General features: G+C 34.8%; 1 pseudogene; it reads left to right on the forward strand.

Annotated features, from left to right (window-relative positions):
* The first annotated feature begins 1,733 nt into the window (after nucleotides 1–1,733).
* On the forward strand, nucleotides 1,734–5,625 carry LOC134259289 (uncharacterized; annotated as a pseudogene).
* The last annotated feature ends 18,177 nt before the right edge of the window (nucleotides 5,626–23,802 follow it).

Consider the following 23,802-nt stretch of genomic DNA (forward strand, 5'->3'; position numbering starts at 1 on the left):
ACTGGTACATGTGTATGGTGACAACTGGTACATGTGTATACTGTCTACTGGTACATGTGTATACTGTCTACTGGTACATGTGTATACTGTCTACTGGTACATATGTATACTGTCTACTGGTACATGTGTATACTGACTACTGGTATGTGTGTATACTGTCTACTTGTACATGTGTATACTGACTACTGGTACATGTGTATACTGTCTACTGGTACATGTGTATGCTGACTACTGGTACATGTGTATACTGTCTACTGGTACCTGTGTATACTGACTACTGGTATGTGTGTATACTGTCTACTTGTACATGTGTATGCTGACTACTGGTACATGTGTATACTGTCTACTGGTACATGTGTATACTGTCTACTGGTACATGTGTATACTGTCTACTTGTACATGTGTATATTGACTACTGGTACATGTGTATACTGTCTACTTGTACATGTGTATACTGTCTACTGGTACATGTGTATACTGACTACTGGTACATGTGTATACTGACTACTGGTACATTTGTGTACTGACTACTGGTACATGCGTATACTGACTACTGGTACGTGTGAGTTGTGGTAGAAAATGTCATCACAAAAGGCTTTTCGAGATATCGCGCAGAACCAAAATTGTTAAAAACAGTCAAGATCTTTGAGATTATGACCTTGACCTGTGACCTTTTGGCCTCAAAATCAAAAGGGATCTTGCATATGCCATATATTTTAGGAATCAGTCTAGTTAGTATAGTATGCCAGGGCATCAACGATAGTGGGAAACATGGTATAATTTGCCCGTTATGCATAAATTATCCCATGTTTCCCAGTATCGTTCATGTCCCTGGCATACTATACTAACTAGACAGTGATTCCTTATATTTCCATTTCATTGTGAAATAAAATTGTAGATTTAGACTTTAAAAATGCAGACATAGATTTAAATTACACGAGGATTCCCATCCCAATTTCAATAGTCCTCGCCCACTGACGTCAAACACAACAGCAGCCGCACGAGATTTACATGCATATTTGGCCTCCTTAGCGTCAGACTCAGAGACAGATGCGCACGAGATTTGCATGCATATTAGGCCTCCTTAGCTCCTGACCTATTGACCTGCCTAATTTACATTCTGGTAGAATTATCAAGAAATTAACTCCGCTAACTTTCAAAGAGTTATCACAGAGAGAAAAATTAGAAATGGAAATATATAGGGAGTAATTGGGTAAATTTCATTGCAAAAGCTCGAAGCCTTCTTGAAATATCGTGTGGAAACGAATTTAAACGTTATACAGACAGACATAACTACAGACAGTTAGATAGACGGACGGATCCACAGACGAAATTAAATCTCCGATTTTCAGCGAGGACAATTGATAGGGAATTTACGTTTTGTCCCTTTATTTAAAACAATAGAATGATATAGAATGGAAATAAACATGGTATGCAAACACATCATTCAAACAAGTTTTTAGTGCTACAGACCGATTTTACTTCATTAATCTTCATTATGCATATTCTGAAGTTCATTTCGTTGGGGAATGTTTATGATTTTAATTTATAAATATGATTTTCATTTGTATTGTTTTATTAAATTTATTACATTTGTCATTGTCAACAAAGGTATGTGAATTATACTGTTTTATAAATCAGTCAAACGATCCATGGATGCGCCTGTTCCGCGCCCGTATTGTATACAAGTCTTATGATCCGCCTCGTAACAGCCGTGGGCTAGAGAGGAATTTCCCTCCGCGCGTCAATGTTTACATTCCAGTGACGACGGTTGAGGGGTGTACACACCAGTCTGTCACGGGCTCAGATTCTCACCGATAACAGGTAACAATTAATTTAAGTCTTCCTATAATATCTACACAAGAAATAGGTTTTAAAACTCCGACATAAATTGTATATTTAATATTCTTTGGTATCGCGATTTTTAGTCAAGTTTCACATGTTTCAGAACATTGGTTTTAAAAGCGCGGGAAAATTATATAAGTATGTCACTTGCTTTATACAAGTCGAATGCAGGACAAAGGATGTACTGTGTATATATATTAATAATAATAATGCTGTATGTTACAAAAGCATGTGATATTTTTACAAAGCAAGGAAACAGAAGCTCTACCTAAAGTAGCCAGGTTCTTCGCTGAACTTACTACATAAAGTTTTCCTTGGTAGCAATATCTCGGTCAAGCATGCAGTTTATAACATTTTATCAATAGGCCACGCACATATCAGATCAGTACTAGTATACACTCTACGTATACCGCTTGAAAATTATGGCACAGCGGAACGTACATGTACTCTACTTGATAGTATTTGAAAGTAAAAAAGGGATACAAAAAGATTTAATTATGTGGGAGGAGGGAGGGGTTCACGTTTGCAATTTCTCTCTTTCAAGAAATCACAGGGGCTTGCTCCTGGCGTATAATAATTATTTATTAAAAAATCATATACCGTAATAATAAAACTACACAGGGGCTTGCTCCCGGCGTATAATAATTTATTAATTATTTATTAAAAAATCATATACCATAATGATAAAACTACAGTTTTTATTATTACGGTATATGATTTTTTAATAAATAATTATTATCGCCATTTTGAGCAAGCCCCTTTATTATTAGGGTATATATTTTTTAATAAATAATTATTATACGCCGGGAGCAAGCCCCTGTGCAAGGAATCGAACTTTTTGCGAAAATCATGTGAAAAATCTGACATTTTTTATACATTAAGAAGAAGCTGTGTCAAGAAAGGAAAGTCCTGATATGATCCAATTGGCATGTACATGGTGTAGCTCTTCCAGTTAACTGATAAGCCTAGAATTTTTTGTCAATTTTTTTTTTACATAAGTCCTAAAGTTTGACATTATTACTGGTATAATCTATACACAATGTTCCAATTATGTAATGAATATATAAAATATAAACACAGGTTTGATGCTAAATATTTTAGACCCATAACCTTTTAACAGCTTGAATATCAGTGCCTGGATTTTTCTGAAGACCATGGTGTACGGAGCTATTGTGGGGATGATTTGCTCTGAAATCCTGGGGGCCGTGTGGTACCACCCCGGGTTTTCGGCAATGCCTGGATGAAGACCGCCTACCCTGGTAAGACAGAGCCGGAGATCCAAGCCAACGTGGGCGAAAGGGCCATGTAATACACTCGTTCTCACCAATGGCCTCCTGTGCTTCCTGCATTAATTTTCCTTGGGTAAGAATTTCAAACTTTGGGCCCTAGGAGCTAAATCTATCTCCTTTATTATGTTCCCCAAACGAAGTTGGGGAACATATTTGTTTGTTTGTACTCTGTTTCTTATTATTATTATTATTATTATTATTATTATTCCTGGGAAAATTTTGTCTTTGAGTGATCTTGTAAACTACACATCCGACTTAGGTAAAACCTTTTTAGGGTCACTAGGGATGTTATGTAGATTTGCCGAACGAAGGTCATTTTGCGCGCACGTGCTTGCAAGAGCGAGCACGTGCAACACGTTAAATGGTCAATATAAGGTATATTGACTTAACTTTTCTATTTTTTGATGAAATGCTTTGAAACTCATAATGTAAGGATATATTAGTAGTATAGACAAGATGACATGGTCAAAATAGCAAGATCTCACGCGCATGCACGTGCGCTTTGCTCTGATTGGCTGAAACTAGTCTAATATCTTTCTTGTTTTTTGACGAAATCCTTTGAAATTTTGAACATAGCCATGCATTACGATATCCTACAACATGATATATAGCAATTATCATGAAAGCACGTGCATGCACGTTTTCTGCAATCTGATTGGCTGAAACTTCAAATAGTTATAACTCACTTGGTTTTCAACAAAACAGGTGGGTTTTGGAACATAGATTCATATAATGGACTTCTACAAGAGGGTATGGTCACCATGCACATGCATACACGTGCGTGTACTTGCGCTGCAATCTGATTGGCTGAAACTTAAAACAGCTATAACTCCCTTGATTTTCAACCAAACAAGATGGGATTTAGAGCATAGATATATATAATAGACTTCTACAAGAAGGTATGGTCACCATGCACATGCATACATGTGCGTGTACGTGCGCTGCAATCTGATTGGCTGAAACTTTAAATAGCTATAACTCCCTTGGTTTTCAACCAAATGGGGTGAGATTTAGAACATAGATAGATGTGTAATGGACTTCTACAAGAAGGTATGGTCACCATACTCATGTATGCACGTGCGTGCACGTGAAATGGGTAAAATAAAAAATACACTTGAGTGAGCGTTTTTTTTTTTTTATACTTTTGGATTAAATAATTTGATATTTAGCATATCAAAATATATAGATCGTGTAGACAATATGATATGGTCATTACGCACATGCATTAACATGTGTAAGTGTGCAATGATAAAATTTGAATGAACATAGTACACTTTTTGGTAAACGTTGTTAAAGTCTCAATTGCATAGAGTTTGTCTTATTTAATTACGCTTACAGGGAATATGACTATAAAAGGGAGTTGGGGAGCGTTTGGGGAACATCTGTAACGGTCCCCGTTACAATTAGCACTAGTTTAAAGAGTGCTTGTAATATATATTATCAATTAAATAAGTACGACGCAGAGGTACTGAGGAATTAAAATTATCTATTCAGTTGAATTAAAAATAAACATAATATATTTATTACAGTAATCGAGTAAAAAAAATCAGTTCTATAAATAGTCTGGACTTTTAGCAATCATATGCATGTATGTTTTCACATAAGAAGATATGATATAAGAAGATATTAGTATTTATTTTTATATTTATTCTTTTAAAAAATGCAAATTAAAAAAAAATGAATAAGACATTGGTTAAGATAAACTTTCCAATCTGTATATAACATGGGAGCAAATTAAAAAAAATCAGAATTTGCACTGCAGTTAAAGGAAAACGTTTATACACTTGTACTTAGAAGACGGTATTTGAAGTATTCTGATACCGGGTGGTTGATAACACCGCTTTAATTTTATATAGTTGTAAATAAATCTATAAACCCATTTTTTCATCTGTAATTTTGCATTATTTACAATGATATTCAGATGAGTTTGCATACTAAGATGACTGACTATAATTAGATAACTTTCTGTTGCAGTCCATTATTGAGATCTGGATCTTGCCTGGATGCCGTTGTGAGGGGCATCTTAATCTCCATGGTGATAATCTTGATTGACATATCACATTGCCTGTTTTCTGCACGCTCATTGGCGGGATTTGTAATTGACCGCGCCTACGACACGTGCATGATCATTTTGATCTGCGTCTGCATCGCAACCATTGGTTGAAAATGCCCTTTCATTCCGATCTTTACCACACGTATATGAAATAACATGCATATGTTTCTGTAGATTCCAAAGAAGATGACGTCTTTTGTTTTTCTTAACAGTTTTAAAGCAGGGATCCTATATTTAAAGTGCCATATAATGACCTGTGCGGACATTGTAAAAGTTTGATGTCAGCATCTTTTTTGTGTGTATTGAAATTCATTGTATAACTCAATTAGCCAGGCAGCGTATTACACATACTCATGACATGTACATCATTACGTTTTCATTTCATAAGAATTTTGAATAAATGATTTTGAAAGTACAGTATATATACATGTCTGACAATCTTGCGTTATTTGTTGAAGGTTTAGACTTCAGAATGTATGAAATATAAGTAGATAATGATCAGTATTCAAGCACAAAATTCCATAAAACAATACAAAATTGGAGCAGAGCAAACACGGACCTGCAACATATCACAGGTGGGAAAAGGTGCAATGGAGGCAGGCGCGGATCCAGGGTTTGAAGTTAGGGGGGGCGCCGAAATAAAGTAGGCAAGGGGTCTGGGGGCCGCCATGTAGGCCCCCCAGTGGTCCAGGGCAAAGCCCTGGTGGGGGTCAAGGGCAAAGCCCCCGGAAGGTCTGGATTCTAGAGATTTTGTAGGGTAAAAATGATTTTGTTAAAATAGTATACATATTAACATTTTGTAGACGAAACTGTGATTTACGTTAACTTTGACAATTTTCAAGGGGGGGCGCGCGCCGGGTGCGCCCGCCCTAAAAAATCCGCCACTGGGAGGAGTGAACATCCCCCGACAACCGGTCATACCCGCCGTGTGCTCCTTTTCATGGTCGGGAAATAACGGAAAAATCAGTCTTCAATTCTGTATACATGTAAATTATCATGATTATGGGCTAACTGAAAGGCATCAGCAGTCAGCATTTGACTCAGTAATAAATTGCATTGTATCGACCATTGAACTTACGAAATTTCACCCTAAATTAAAGAGACCAGGTGCACAGCATATAAAGTTATTATGAAGGTGTGCACCTGGTAGCACATTTGATAATTTGTCTGTATTTTACAGGTGTTATTTTAATTTTTATTGACTTGGTCATTTTTGGTTTATGTACAAGGTTTGAGACATAGAATCTAAACATATGTATGGCACGCCAAACATAATTTCACAGTCGATAAATTAGGTTTATCGGTTGTAAACTATAGTTTACGGACTGTAAACTATAGTTAACAACGTTAATCTATATTTTACATCTGTAAACAATCGTAAACTATACTTCACACCGAAAATAATCATTTGCGATTGCAAAACATAGATTATCTGATAAAAAGTTTCACGATTGTAAACTATGGTTTACAACTCTTAACTATATTTCACGTGTTAAACGTGCGCGCAGACGTGAATCTATGTTTATCAACAGAATCTATTGTTAACGTTTTATTACAGACAAATTAGCTTAGAGTAGCATTCGTAAACTATAGTTAACAACTGTTAAACATAGTTTTACACATGAAAACTATAGTTAACGAATTGCTAACTATAGAAAAAATTGTAAAAAGTAAAAACAGTCGATAATCCTAGTTTATCAATTGTGAAACTAATAATGCTGTATGTTTAACACGCCAAATTCACAAAAATGAGCTAATCATTTTTACAATCGATAAACTAGGTTTATCGGTTGTAAACTATATAGTTTACGGCTGTTAACTATAGTTAACAACGTTAATCTATATTTTACGTTTTATCTGGTCCATGATTTATAACATTTTAAAATACTTCTAACGGCAAGTAATTATTATTTGGTCCAGCATAGTTTTTTAACCTAATTCGAGTATGCTGAATCCGAAAAAATATGCTGGCCTTCATGAAAATGGTATTTGAAGAGGTCAAAATGGCGGACATCCAAATTTTTTTAATTTTCTCTTAATGTCGTTAAAAATGGAGGGGTAATGAGTTATTATCTCTCTGAGAGTAATAAAACTATAAGAAATATAATAAAATGCTAACATTATTAGTTTAACTCAGAAAATTTAGCCGTTTTTACACTTAATTCGACATTTTCTCTGATTTATTTGCCTATTTGTTTCTTTATTTTTATTTGTTCAGGATTTTACATTTGCAAATATCCATACACTGCAGATTTGTATTTTTTCCTATACATCTTTCTACAATTGAATGATGGTGCAGCTGTAAGTTTAAAGTCAAAATGGCGATTCAAATTAGGATATTGATTTTTTTCAAATATTTCTTAATGTCTTTTAGCATAGCCCCTGAGAAAGGATTTCGATATCTTTTGAGCGAGTATAATTAACTAATGTAAAATTCAATGAACATTTTTTATGAACACTTTAAAATGGAAAATGTGTCAAGTTTAAATTTAAATGTGTTTATTAGCTCAAAACTCCAAATGACGCATATTCACTCGAATTTAATTCTTCCAAATAACTGATAACTGCTTAATTTTGAAAATTTACAGTTTTTTTTTATATATAATGATAGTATATTGAATATTCCATTAGATATGAACAAACAAAAAATATCAGAAAAGATTCATGTTTTTCTGGAAATATAAAACATAACTCACAGAGTTTGCTAAAATTTTCCCCCTCATTTGACCGTGTTCCAAAGCTTGAGCCCCAGTCCACCTAAAATCACTCCTGAATCCAGTCTTTATCAACTATTTCTATCAACATCCCTCAGCACACCATCAAATATAACTGGGGAAATTCGTGTGGTTTCATCGACTACTTTGTTCTAGCTTTTTAGCACTTATAAGACTTAGTATTATCCCCTAACACTTCTATTCCAGCTTTATTTTATATGTTTCACTCTGTGGAATTTTGGTATTTTCAACAGTCAAGTAAAACGGTGCCCTGTGTCAAGGATGACAACCCACTTGGCACGTAAAAGATCTTTTCTCTGGAAGAAAAGAAACTTTACAGGCCCTAGAGAAACCAAAATCCTCCAAAAACCGATTATTTAAACTGATAGTCCGCCGAAACATGGCTGAAAAATAGCCATCGGCGTTAAACAATATACAAGATATAATATAAGGAAAAATATTTATTTATTTTTATATTTATTCTTTTTAAAAAATGCAAAATAAAAAAAAATTGAATAAGAAACTGGTTACCCATATGAATACCTTTGAATCTGTATATAACATGTTTTGCAAATTGAAAAAAAATCAGAATTTGCACTGCAGTTAAAGGAAAGACGTTTATACACTGGCAATATGTAATAAAGGTTCTGTGAAAGTTTATCAAATTTCATTCGGGTGGTTGATAACACCGCTTTAAGCTTAGTACCCAAAAGCGTAAAAGACGGACGGACATACCGACTACTCTAAACCCTTTTTTCATCTGTAATTTTGCACTTTTTAAAATGATATTCAGATGTAGCTCTTTATTTAGTGACCGCGTATAGATTTGTTTTCTTTTTGTTGCAGGTCATTATTGAGATCTCAAACTTCATCATCTGGAATCACATTGTGTGCATATTTTGGTGATAATCTTGTAAAATTATGCAATTTGCCTGTTTTCTGCAGATTGGCGGGATTTGTATCACTTACAAGCTTACGACAATAGGCATGATCATTTTGACTTCGATCTATCAACACTTCTCTTGACAACAAAATTTTCTTGAACACTCCAAGAACTTTACAACGTATATGAAATAACACTGCATATGTTAGGATAGTGTAAAGTTGTATCCAAAGAAGATTGAACACAAACATTTCCTTCTTTCAGATTTTTAAATTTAATTTTTTTTTAATGCCATATATACACTGTTCAATACAAAATTGGTGGAGGAGTTTGATGTCACATCATGAAATATTTGTGTGTATTGAATTTTTGATGAGAATAACAAAATGCAAAGGCAGCGTATTACACAGAATCAGAGCTGGACAATCAAAAAAAATTACGTTTACGTATATTATACCGATAATTCTTAATAAATATGTTTATGTTTGGATATTATAATATATTATATATGATGTAACAATTACTAGCAATCTAATTGCTGAAGGTTTAGGTTCATCATTTTAAAAATAATAGATAATGTTATATTGCACTAAAATTCCATATGAACAATACAAAATTTTTTCAAACACGGACCTGCAACATATCACAGGTGGGAAAAGGTCCAACAACTGATACATCCCCCGACAACCGGTCATACCCGCCGTGTGCTCCTTTTCATGGTCGGGAAATAACGGAAAAATCAGTCTTCAATTCTGTATACATGTAAATTATCATGATTATGGGCTAACTTTTTAAATGGCAAGCAGATACATGTTGATCATAATAAATTGCATTGTCCTCAAATATTGAACTTAATAATAGAAGTATTTAAACAAAAGATCCAGTTTTTAAAAATCCTAAGTCATTATGAAAATATGCACCTTAATTTTCAACTTTATTTGATAATTATGTCATGTATTTTACAGGTGTTATTTTATTTTCTGCAAAACAAATCAGAATTAAGCATTTTTGGGTATTTACAAAAGGTGTATAACACGTCATTAGAACATATGCCATTTTGAGCTAAATAACACATTTTAAATTTAAACGACAAAAATTTTCCGATTTAAAGTGATCAAATTAGGTTTATCGGAATTTTACCTAGTTGTACATCGCTCAATAAAATATTCACAAATCCTTAATCTATATTTTACATCTAAGAAATAATTTGAAAAAAAGGAATATCACACCGATTTTGAATCGCCATTTTGACTTTAAAACATGCACCATTATTCAATTGATAAATACAGTTTCACGATGTAAACTATGGTTTACAAATCTGCAGTGTATATATTTGCGATGTAAAATCCTTACAAAGGAATCTATGTTTATCAACAAAATCTATTGTTAACGTTTTATTACAGAAAAAACGGCTAAATTTTCTGAGTTAAACTAATAATGTTAACATTTTACTAATATAGTTTTATTACAGAGTAAGATAAACTCATACTTCTGAATTTTTAAACAATTAGAGAAAATTAGAAAAATTTGATGTCCGCCATTTTATCAATTGTGAAACTACTTTAATGCCAATTTCATGAAGGCCAAATTTTCACAAAAATTAGCTAATCGAATTAGTTTAAAAAACTATGCTGGACCAAATAATAATTATTTGCCGTTGTAAACTATATAGTTTCCGGACCTTCTTTTTAAAAACGGATCTATATTTTACGTTTGTAAACCATAGTTAACGCGATAATCTATGTTTCACAACTGTAAACTATACTTAAGACCAAAAACAATCATTTGCGATCGCAAAACATAGATTATCTGATAAATACAGTTTCACGATTTGTAAACTATGGTTTACAACTCTTAACTATAGTTAACGATCGTAAATTATAGTTTACAGACGTGAATCTATGTTTATCAACAAAATCTATTGTTAACGTTTTATTACAGACAGATAAACTTAGATTAGCATTCGTAAACTATAGTTAACAAGCGTTAAATATAGTTTTACAGATGAAAACTATACTTAACGAATCGTTAACTATAATTTATGGTTTGTAAACTATAGTTTACAGTCGATAAACCTAGTTTATCAATTGTGAAACTAGGTTTAGTTCATTTTTGTGAATTTGTACATATGTACAAAAATGTGAACTACGGCTTAAAACTAATCATTAAAACTAAAAAGAAAAAGAAACACCATCATGTGTTAAAAACAGTTTTCAACATTACACAGAAGATATAGTATGAATCCATTTGTCCTTTAGGAGTAATAAGTGGACATGCATCCAGTTAAAAATAAATTAATGAGGTTGTTGATGTGGGAAGTTGTGAAGGCATCTCTGATCAAGCATGTGCATGTGTTACCTACTAGTATATCTCCTGGGAATTTGAGAAAAAAAAGAATTATAATAGAGATCTCTTTTCTCTAATTCTTTTCACTGTAATTTATTGTCTGTCAAAGCACTTCATTACTGGATGACCAGCTTTTTATTTAAAAAAATTGTTATATAAATTAAGATATAAAGATTAATTAGATTTTGTGTAATATGATTTTTTTTTCAGCAATGAATTTGCAGAGTGTCATGACAATTAGTTGCAATTCATTTTATTCATTGAAATAATAAAACTGTTACATTGGAATTACAGTGTATTAGCTATAGATTTGATATAGTTTCATCTTAATTAGATTCATTCATTAAAAAATATAATGAGCAATTATATTTCCACTCTAATTTTTTTTATTTTGATAAAGTTGTTAACACCTCTTTCATCCATAAAATATTTGTGAATTGGCACCTTCTCTGAAAAACACAGCGTTGATACCAGGTATTTGTCCCTATTGGACAGTTCTAGTTTCATCAACTTATTTGTCAATACTTTACCTTGTTTGTACATATGTAGAGCATTCCCTTGTGTATCGAATCAACTGAGAGATATATACTAGTACCACGTATGCAGGTGATGAAGGTATATTGCTGCATAAGTAAGCGGAGTTGACGATTGAAAAGGTCAAGTCACCACGTTTATCATAGTTTGGTTGTTAGATTTCCATTAACGTCTTTTTAAGTAAAATATCCTAATATAAAAACAGATGTGTCAGATTCTGTGGTATCTTTTATCTCAAGCTCACCGGGATAAGTCGTATCGACATAAGAATGGGAATAACCATTGTTTCTTGACAATACGTCGACGATATATCTAAATGTCGAGTTGAAGGCCACAGCAAGTGTTGTCTTAGCTGCGGAACTGTAGCTCTCCGAAAAATATATTGACAGACCGGAGAGCTGCAGTGCCACCCATTGAAAAAAAAAACTATATTTATTGTGCACAAAAAGTGCGCTGTTTCTCTATTTATTTCTCCCTGGTTTTCAAATTGTTATCTCAATATATTACCACAGGAGTCTGAAGTTTTTATTGTAAAAAAAAAAAAAAATTAGTTAAGGGTAGGAATTTTTTTCCGGATTGTTATTTTTTTTTTATTTATTTTTTTTTTACAATAAAAACTTCAGACTCCTGTGATATTACTAACCGTGTGATCTTAACATATTCTTTCACTGTTTCCACAACAAAACATTCCTTATATTTTTGGTAATAGCCCTCCTGGCCCTTAAATTGAGATAATAAAAAGTTTAGTCCATTTCTCCTGCCATTTTTGTTTGCAAGATAATTCGGTCTTACGCGCTTTCTGCAGATGTCAACTCCGAGAGTACTTGATATAAAAGTAAGTATTTTTTAAATTTAGCTTTTTTGCAATTAATTGATTTCAGAATTTGGAAGAATTAATCCAGAACCAAGCGCAAATATTTGTGCGCAAAATATATACTGTTTTTAACAATGGGTGGCACTGTAGCTCTCCGGTCTGTCAATATATTTTTTCGGAGAGCTATAGTTCTTCAGCTAATGTTTTCTTCTTATCACGCATAAGATTTTGGACAAATTCTGCTTCATATGAATAAAAAAATATGTCTGCTAATTAAGGTGCACAATTGGTACCCATGGGAATTCCAATAGACTGTTGGAAGATCTGTTCTGCAAGAACCACATAGATATTGTCAATCATTTTTATGACATCTTCAGAGTACTTGTGTGTTAAATCTAAATGTTTTCAACAAGATAATTTTGCAAATGACCACGAACAAGGTAAGTTAATTTACGAGTTCCATTTTTATTTTTAAAGCATCTATATTTAAAGCAATCCCAGTATTCATATGGACTTGAACTTTTAGCCAAAGCCTTGGGTAAGCTTTTAAAGGATTATATAAATTATGTGGCTAAATTTTGCAAATCATGAAAGTTAAAAAATGATATCCCCAAAATGGGGGAATACATGTTCAATTAAAAGGCTGTTATGTAAAATTTATTTCGTCAGCCATAATAAAGTATGTGTTTTTGTTAACCTTATAGATAAAATTCCAATCTTTAGATTTTGAGAATTGATATTAAGACTTTACGGTATTTTGTGATTTTTTTCTGAAAGACGTAGGCATATTTTACATCATTTTGTTTATGATTTTCCCGAGAAAATTGTCAAAAATAATCTTATAAAACTTTAATATTTTTTTTATTTTCGTTACGAATTTTAATCTAAATCTGACGGTTTTTTTTTTTTTTTTTTTTTTTTTTTTGTGCACAACTAAATAAAATATAAGATTGTACGTATCTATGTTAAATATTGGTTATTGAATTTTTAACGGTATGTACTCTAAAACATGTTATAATCATGAAAATAAGCATGCAAAGGTATGTCTTTTATGGACCAAAAGATGCAGTTGGATAAAATGTACGCTGAACTAGGACCTTAGTCCCCTGCTCAGTTCACACTATCGGGCCTGTTTACTCCGCTACAAAATGTAGTGCGTTGCATACGTAAAGTGAAATAGAATACAAAATACTGTGAAGCCTTTACAGTGTAAAACAAACAACTTTTTAAAAGGAATAACCATCTGATGGGTATTAGAAAGACAGATAACAATGGAGGGTGGGTGCTGAGCAACATTAACTGCAATTTTGTACGATATATGATATATAATTTAACATTTATGGATTACGTTAGGTGACCTGTAGTCTCCCCTATGATTTTATTCCATGTAAGGTTATATATTATATAACACAGTGCCCAACCTCTGAACCTGATAGTAAAAAAAAATGTTTTCCCTTACCACCCTTACCTTTTAATTTCACTCGGGATCCTTTAACATAATGGAATAATTATTTGTTAAATTAAACTTCTTCTTCCTTATGAGAAAACCTCATCACTTTAACATTTTTAGTAAACCTCTGATTTTATTTATTTTACAAAGAAGATGTACCCCCTGTATTTCGAAGTTTTTATTACTATTTTCCCTGGAATTAACACATCAAATTAAAATTCATGAACTACATTAAAAAAAAAGAAATAAAAATTTAAAAATACACCAATTGTTATTTCTTTTTGGGATACATATACTGTATTTAAAGACAAGGAAGTTGACCAATCCTCCAAATTCCAATTACATACATTCAGAGAACTCGGAGAAATTGTGCACTTTTTTTTCCAATTTTCAAAAAATTAGTGTCTCAACTGCTTTTTGGAGAGGTGTAAAAAATAATTCTACACATACCATAATTTTAAATTATTACCTACTTACAACTTTCAGCCACATGTAACAATGTACAACATAAGATTACCTTTGTCTCATTCATATACTATAACTTGTGAAGTATGAAATTTTTTGATTAATATAAGACTTCCGCTTGTTCCCATAATCTTTATGCTGATACCAGAGGTAACAAAAAGTTAATAAGGCCATATCTTCTGTTCTACATTATGGGGATACAGAGGCCACCTTATATTGTACATAAGTAGGGGGACCAGGACACCTTAATTTGTACATCAGTAGGGGGACCAGAGGACAATATTGTACATCAGTAGGAGGACCAGAGGAAACCTAATATTTACATCAGTAGGGGACCAGTGTGTCACATTATATAATACATCATTAGGTTGATAATCACCTTATACTGTACATTAGTACATCATTAAAAGAGAGGACATCAGTAGGGGGACCAGAGGGCACCTTGTACTGTACATCAGTAGGGGGACCAGAGAGCACCTTATTTTCATATGTAGGGTGACCAGAAGACATGTAGTAATGTTTGGAAGTTAAAAAATATAATGTACATAATTGACCATTTTCATTTTAAATTGTACATCAGTAAGACATAAATGTAGGTCAAGAAAAATACAATGATAGGGGGACCAGAGGACATAAATTGTATATTTAATACATTTAGGAAGACCAGACGACACCTAATATTGTACAGCAGTAGGGGAACCAGTGTGTCACCTTATATAAAACATCATTAGGTTGACCAGAAGGGGACATCAGTAGGGGGACCAGAGGTCACCTTATACTCTACATCAGTAGGGGGACCAGAGGGCACCTTAAATTCTACATAAGTAGGGGGGCCAGAAGACACCTTATATTGTACATCAGTAGGGACAACAGTTACATTAGGGGGACCAGAGGTCACCTTATTTGTACAAGTAGGGGGACCAGGAGTCACCTTATATTGTACATCATAGAGGCAACCTTATATTGTACATTAGCTATAGTAGGGGGACCAGAGGTCACCTTATATTGTACATCAGTAGGGGACATCAGTAGGGGTAGCAGAGGTCATCTTATATTGTACATAAGTAAGGGGGCCAGAGGTCATCATATATTTTACATCAGTAGGGGGACCAAAGGCAACTTTATAATATACATCATTAGGTTTAAATTGTAAAAGGGGGACAGAAGGACATCTTATCTGGACTAGCAATAATAAGTTTTATCTTCAAATTGCACAAAGGAGATTGAACAGATTTCCTGCAAAGGAAGTCCAAAATTCGGTGACCAAAGTATATATCTTTTGCATGACAACGCAGCTGCATGTAGGCTTAGAAAAATAAATATCGATTAAAAAAAGTATACAACTTTTCAATCACCCATAATTAACTTTACGGATCAGGATTTGGTCTGGTCAACATCAGCAAGGGGTAAAGAGAGTTATCAGCTAAGCTAGTAGTGGATTGACAACACACACACACACACATAAGATATATATATATATATATTATACAGTCTAAGAAATCCTCAGTCAATAGTGATATAGTTCTTGCCATTTGCAGCACCACTGCAGTGCCATATTCTGAATCCGTAACTATTGCACTATATATTACCCAGGATGTGGACGAAATTGATCTTTTAAAATGAAAACAGACTTGATAGGCTAGAAGAAAGCACAACTTCAAGATGAGCCCTTATGTTACTGGATGGATATACCTATGGTCCTAAACAGTAGAAGCCTGAAAAAGGAGACACACTTTTGAACAGATAATTTCACCATTTACAGATGATACTTGATATACAGTGCAGAGTTAATAAAGAAGACGTTTTAGTTTTTCCAAGCACTTTGATTCCAACTATTCTACAAGCTTAACAACAATGGCATAGGACATCAAGGGAAAGATAAAACCTTATCATTGCTTAGAGACAGATTTTACTATATGGAAAAGATTAAGAAGAATGATATTCACACTATGGAAGATGGGCGAAACAAAACTTCCAAATTAGAGAGTACTACTAATAAACATCCTAACGTCTTCACCCATTAGAGCTTGAATGTATAGATTACTTGACTTTGGAACAATCTGAAGGAGAACAACAATTCATATCATAGGGGGACCAGAGGTACATCAGTAGAGGGACCAGGGGACACCGTATATTGCACTTTTCATCAGTAGGAGGACCAGATATTATCTTATATTGTACATCAGAAGGGGGACCAGTGTGTCACATTATAATGTACATCAATAGGGGGCAGATGTCATCTTATATTGCACATGTAGGGGAACGAGAGGCTTATATTATACATCATAAGTTGACCATAGGTCACCATAAATTGAACAAAAACAGTAGGGAGACCAGAGGTCACCTTATATTGTATATCAGTAGGAGGACCAGAGGGTACCTTAAATTGTACATCAGTAAGTGGACCAGGGGTCACCTTATATTGTACATCAGTAGGGGGAGAGGTCACCTTAAATTGAACATCAGTAGGGGAACCAGTGGTCATCTTATATTGTACATAAGTAGTCATATTTATTGTACATCAGTAAGGGGACCAGGGGTCACCTTATATTGTTCAGCAGGGGGACCAGAGGTCACCTTAAATTGTACATCAGTAGGGGAACCAGGGGTCATCTTATAATATACATAAGTAGGGGGACCAGAGGTCACCTTATATTGTACATCAGTAGGGGGACCAGACACCTTAAATTGTACATCTAGCGGGACCAGAGGTCACATTGTATTGTACATCAGTAGGGGACATCAGTAGGGGACCAGAGGTCATCTTATATTGTACTTCAGTAGGAGGATCAGAGGACACCTATATTGTACATCAGTAGGGGGACCAGAGGTCATGATAAATTGTACTTTAGTAGGAGCACCAACACCTTTTATTGAAACAGAATCTTATATTTAAATCAGTAGGGGGTGTATATATCTAGGGGGCTTTTTACTTCAGTAGGAGGACCAGAGGACACCTTATATTGTTCTGTAGGGGGACCAGAAGTCATTTTAAATTGTGTTAGGAGCACCAAAGGACATATATTGTGCATCAATAGGGGGACCAGAGTTCATCTTATATTTAAAAAAATCAGATGTCACCTTATATTATACATCATAGGTTTACCAGAGGTCACCTTATATTATAGACCATAAGTTTACCAGAGGTCACCTTACATTGAACATCAGTAGGGGGACCTGTACCCTATGTTGTACACTTGTAGGGGGAGCAGAGGTCACCTTATATTGTACATAATTAGGAGGACCAGAGGTCATCTTATATTGCACATCAGTAGAGGAACCAGGGCACCTTATATTGCACATTTCATCAGTAGGCGAACTAGAGATTATCTTATATTGTACATTAGTAGGGGAACCAGTGTGTCACCTTATATTGTACATCAGTAGGGGGACCAAAGGACACCTTATATTGCACTTTACATCAGAAGGTGAACAAGAGGTTATTTTATACTAGTATTATACATCAGAAGGGGGACCAGGGGTCACCTTAAATTGTACATCAGTAGTGGGACCAGAGCACACCTTCTATCGTACATCAGCATTGGGACCAGAGCACATCTTATTTTGTACATCAGTAAGGGACATCAGTAGGGAGACCAGAGGACACCTTATATTGTACATCAGTAGGGAGAAAGCTATATTGTACATCAGTAGGGGGACCAGAGGTCATCTTATATTGTACTTCAGTAGGAGTCAGAGGACACCTTATATTGTATATCAGTAGGGGGACCAGAGATCACCTTCTATTGTCACCTTATATTGTACATCAGTAGGGGTACCAGGGGTCCCATTGTATTGTACATCAGTAGGGAGACCAGAGGATACCTTATATTGTACATCAGTAGGGGGAAGGGATCACATCGTACATCAGTTGGGGGACCAGAGGTCACCTTATATTGTACACAGTAGGGGGACCAAGGTCACCTTGCATTGGTAGGGGGACTGAGGTCACCTTATATTGTACATTAGTAGGGGGACCAGGAGACACCTTATATTGTACATCAGTAGGGGTACCAGGGGTCATATTGTATTGTACATCAGTAGGGGGACCAGAAGTCACCTTATATTGTACATCAGTAAGGGGACCAGGGGTCCCTTATATTGTACATAGGGGGACCAGTGGTCACCTTATATTGTACATCAGTAGGGGAACCAGAGTACACCTTATATTGTACATCAGTAGGGGGACCAGTAGTCACCTAATATTGTACATTAATAGGGGGCCCGGGGGTCACCTTATATCGTACATCAGTAGGGGACATCAGTAGGGGGACCAGAGGTCACCTTATATTGTACATAATTAGGGGGACCAGAGGAATTTTATGTTGAACATCAGTAGGGGGGACCAGAGGAAACCTTATATTGCACTTCAAATCAGTGGGGGGACCAGAGGAACCTTATATTGTACATCAGTAGGGGGACCAGGGGCATTTTTTAACACCTATATTGAGCTTTACATAAGTAGGGGGCTAGAGGTTATCTTATATTGTACATCATTAGGAGGACCAGAGGTCACTTATATTGTACATCAGTAGGGGGACATAGCCTTCAGGTCAGTTTTACGTTCGTCACTAGATGGACCAGAGGTAAACTAATATTGTACATCCATATGTTGATCAAAGATCACGTTATATTTTATTTCATAAATGAGAATTAAGGGCAACTTTATACTGTACAAAAGAAAGGGGACCAGAGGTCACCTTATATTGTATAAGACCAGACGTCAGATTGTATTGTACATCAAAAGGGGAACAGAGGTCACCTTATACATCAATTAGGGCGTAGAGGTCACCCTATGTTGTAGATCATTATGGGGACCTAAGGTCACCTTACATTTTACAGCACAAAGGGGAGCAGAAGTCACCTTGTATTGTACATAAATATGAGACTAGTGGTTCCCTTTGTTGTACATTTTCAAGGAAACCAGACATAAAATAAAATTTATATGAATGCAGAGATAAGGCATCAACGATTCTAGACCCGTCATAACCAAGAGACATCTAAAAAGAAAATGAGGGCGGACCAGAGGTTACAGATAAAATGCATATTAACGGGATACTAGGGGTTCTCTTATAGGTCATCTGAACATCATGTAAAAACTTTAAAACAATTGAATGTGGTTCGCGCTTTGAACCAGAAGCCATGACATTCGCAATTTTGAAAAAAAAAGCACCATTGCTCATCATAATAATATATTTAGCATGCTTAGTTTGGCTACTTAATACCTAAATAGAGCGTTGGGGAACAAAAAGAGCATTTCAAATAATGACTAATAATCAGCAATAATGAGTGCCATTGATCACAAAAACATCCTGCGGTCATACATTTCACAATTTTTGAAGAGGCACACTTGTTCATAAAAAATTGGTTTATACCAAAGAACAAATTTCAAAGCAGTAATTCAATTACAGTATTTAATTAGAGCCCCCACCCTCAATGGTACCCTTGAGCAAGGGGCCTTGAAATTTATAATTCTGGAAGAGGCGCGCTTGCTTATCATAACTATATGTAGTTGTTTAATTGATATCCAGGTGCAGAGAGGAAGATTTTTTAAAGAATTACTGGATTTTAACATTACAATATACATAGCCCCACCGTAACACCAGAACCTCTGACCTTTGGGTCACGAATTTCAAAACTTTGGAGAGAATATATTTCCTCATCATATCTATGCATGTAGTTAGTTTGTTTAATATCCAGGGGCAAAGGAAAAGATTTTCAAAGAATAAATGCATTTCACGATATAAATTTTTATAGCCCTGTCCTATTCCCAGGGCCCCTGACCCTGGGACAATGAATTTCACAATTTTGGTAGAGGAGTCAATGCTTATAATAATTATGCCAACAGTTAGACGGCTTGATGTCAATGAGTAGAGAAGATTTTAAAGATTTCATCAATTGTAGCAGTTTCTTGCCTTAGGAAGTGGAGGACAGGCACCATGATTTAAAAAAAATTCCCTTCATCCATAGATGCTTTATGCCAAAATTGGTAGTAAATGGTTGAGGGATTGCAGAGAAAAGCTGAAAATGTTCGAATGCTAACGCACAATGCACAGCGCACAACGCAAGAAAAAAAAAACAGAGAGCAATAAGTCACAAGAGTTGATTCAGGTGACCAAATAAGGAGTCCATTGGACTCAATATTTATGTAAAATATAAGGTGTCTTCTGGTCTCCCTGTTGACTTACAATATAAAGTGACCTCTGGTCTTATTGATGTAAAATATAACGTGTCTTCCGGTTTCTTCATTGTTGTTCAAAATAGTGTGATCATTAGTTTTATTGATGTACAATATAAAGTGACCTCTTGTCCCCCTACTGTTAATAATAAATATATAACAATAAATAATGTCCTGAACTCTATGACATACAATATTGATATCATATGGCATTAAGCTTGACTTTCTCTTATTATTGAACTTTAATGAATTTAAAACAGTTTATGTGACCACTTTTCATCACATAGTTTCATTGTGAGAAGCTGGAAAACAAGGGCTATTCAAGAAATCGCATTAAAAATGAATGGTAAAGAATAAGTAAACTAGAGTAAAATTAAACGCTTTATTACAGCTGCTGCAGAAGTTGTTAAGAATCCTAAAGAAATATTCACTGAAATATATAAAATTTATATCAACCAATGTCTGATTTATAGTTTATAGACAATTGAGCAGGTGGATTTCAATGATAAAAATTATATAATGGCATCAAAAAATGGAAACCGTCCTTGCAAACAAAAAATTTAACAACTAATGTACTGTTTGCCAAGTTTCAACAAATAATCACTGATGGTGTATGATTGACTATACGACACAAAGCAAATTTGATAGACATCATTTCGGGAGTAGTTCACACTGTTTTAAAGAAAAGTTTGACAGTTAAAAAAAGCTTAGTACTCAAAAGTCACCTAATTTTTTTTTTTAAAATGAGTGAAAACGAATGCGTGTAAGAATATCTAAACAATTATTTAAAATATGAGTAACTGTAGTTATTCACTTTTGTTTGAATTTCAAACAGATAATGAAACTTCAATCTTTTGCTTAAAACCCTCAAAACAAAATTTACAATAAGTAAATGTACTTGACAAAAACAGCAAAGGTCTGAGAAGAGCAGAGAATTGCAAGAGCACAAATACAGATTTATATGCAATTTTCTTAAATATTAGTGGTTTTGTTGTTTATATTCGTATTCGAGGAGGCAGTTTAAATGCTGGAGGAATCTAGAAAGTAATTTTTTGCAAAAAAAAATCAAAAGGTTGATGAGAATCAAAAATCCACTATATTAGATTTTTTCATGAGAGCGTCCAAACCCGCACGCCATGAAGAGTAGAAAAATCTTGGGGATAAACAGAAAGTTAGTGTTCTTTCACATTAACAATAATCGCTAGATCTTTCACCTTTGACTTGTTTCGTTTTCCAAACTTGAAAAAACCTTTCAGAAAAAAATGAACAAGTCCAGGAAGTCATAGGATCTGCCATAATACAGATACAAAAGGTCATACCCAAAATGAGTTCTAAAAACAATCAGAAATTAATTGGATAAAAAATGTAACGGACATGTGTTTTAATTAAAAGATAATATTAGGTTAAATCATTATGACTAAATTATTGAAAAGCGTCTTTTGTTTTTTTCCAAGACCCGAGGACATTATTTATTGAACAGCCCTCGTATAATGTGACCTCTGGTCTCCTTATTGATGTTCAATGTAAGGTGACCTCTGGTCCCCCAACTGATGTATAATATAACGTGCCCTCAGGTTCCACTTATGATGTGCAATTAAAGGTTACATTTGGCACCCTACTGATGTACAATATAAGGTGTCCTCTGGTCTTCTTATTGATGTTCAATATAAGGTGTCCTCTAATGTCCCTTCTGATGTACAATATAAGGTTACCTCTGGTCCCCCTACTGATGCACAATACATGTATAAGGTAACCTGTGGTCTCCTTATTGATGTTCAATATAAGGTGACCTCTAGTCCCCTACTGATGTTCAATATAAGGTGTCCTCTGGTCCCCCCCCCCCCACTGATGTAAAATATAAGGTGACCTCTCGTCCCCCTACCGATGTACAATATAAAGTGATCTCTGTTCTCTTTATTGATGTATAATATAAGGTTTCCTCTGGTCCCCCTACTGATGTACAATGCAAGGTGACCTCTGGTCCCCCTACTGATGTACAATATAAGGTGTCCTCTCGTCCCCAAAATGATATACAATATAAGGTAACCTCTAGTCCCCTACTGATGTACAATATATGGTGACCTCTAGTCCCCCTACTGATGTTCAATGTAAGGTGTCCTCTGGTCCCCCTACTGATGTACAATATAGGTGACTTCTGGTCTCCTTATTGATGTTCAATATAAGATGTCCCCTGGTCCCCCTATTGATTTACAATATAAGATGACATCTGGTCCACCTACTGATGTACAATATAAGGTGACTTCTGGTCTCCTTATTGATGTACTTTAAAATATAAGGTGACCACTGGTCCCCGTACTGATGCACAATATAAGGTGTCCTGTGGTCCCCCTACTGATGTAAAATATAAGGTGACCTCTAGTCCCCCTACCGATGTACAATATAAAGTGATCTCTGTTCTCTTTATTGATGTACAATATAAGGTTTCCTCTGGTTACCCTAATGATGAACAATATAAGGTTTCCTCTGGTCCCCCTACTGATGTACAGTATAAGGTTTCCTCTGGTCCCCCTACTGATGTACAATATAAGGTGTCCTCTGGTCCCCCTACTGATGTAAAATACATGTATAAGGTGACTTCTGGTCTCCTATTTGATGTTCAATATAAGGTGTCTTCTAGTCCCCGTACTGATGTACAATGCATGTATAAGGTGACCTCTGGTCTCCTTATTGATGTTCAATATAAGGTGACCTCTTGTCCCCCTACTGATGTACAATATAAGGTGTCCTCTGGTCCCCCTACTTATGTACAATATAAGGTGACCTCTGGTCCCCCTACTGATGTACAATATAAGGTCACCTCAGGTCCCCCTTATGAAGTGAAATTATAGGTTACCTTTGGCCCCCTATTAAATTAAAATGAAAGATGACCTATGATCCCTCTAATGATGTACAATATAACAATAGGGTAAGGTGACCACTGGTCTCCCTTCTGATGGACAGTATAATATAAAGTTACCTCTGGTCCCCCTAATTACTAAACGTTTCTGCTAATATATTAGAAGAAGATCTGTATGAAGTTATAAAATAATATTATTATTTTGGAGTAAGACAAAGAAAACTGTCTACCATATAAAATTCAATTAATATATAAGGTGACCTGAGGTCTCCGTATTGATATCGATGATTTTACTTTTGTGCCTTTAATGCCTGAAGAGTTCCTTAAATGTTTTATTACTACGCAAAATGGCGAACTATTTGCGGGGGACCTGA

Source organism: Saccostrea cucullata, unplaced genomic scaffold, assembly GCF_032062105.1.
Source record: "Saccostrea cucullata isolate Sc308-1 unplaced genomic scaffold, CSIRO_AGI_Scuc_v1 ctg1519, whole genome shotgun sequence".
NCBI classification, from domain to species: Eukaryota; Metazoa; Mollusca; class Bivalvia; order Ostreida; family Ostreidae; genus Saccostrea; species Saccostrea cuccullata.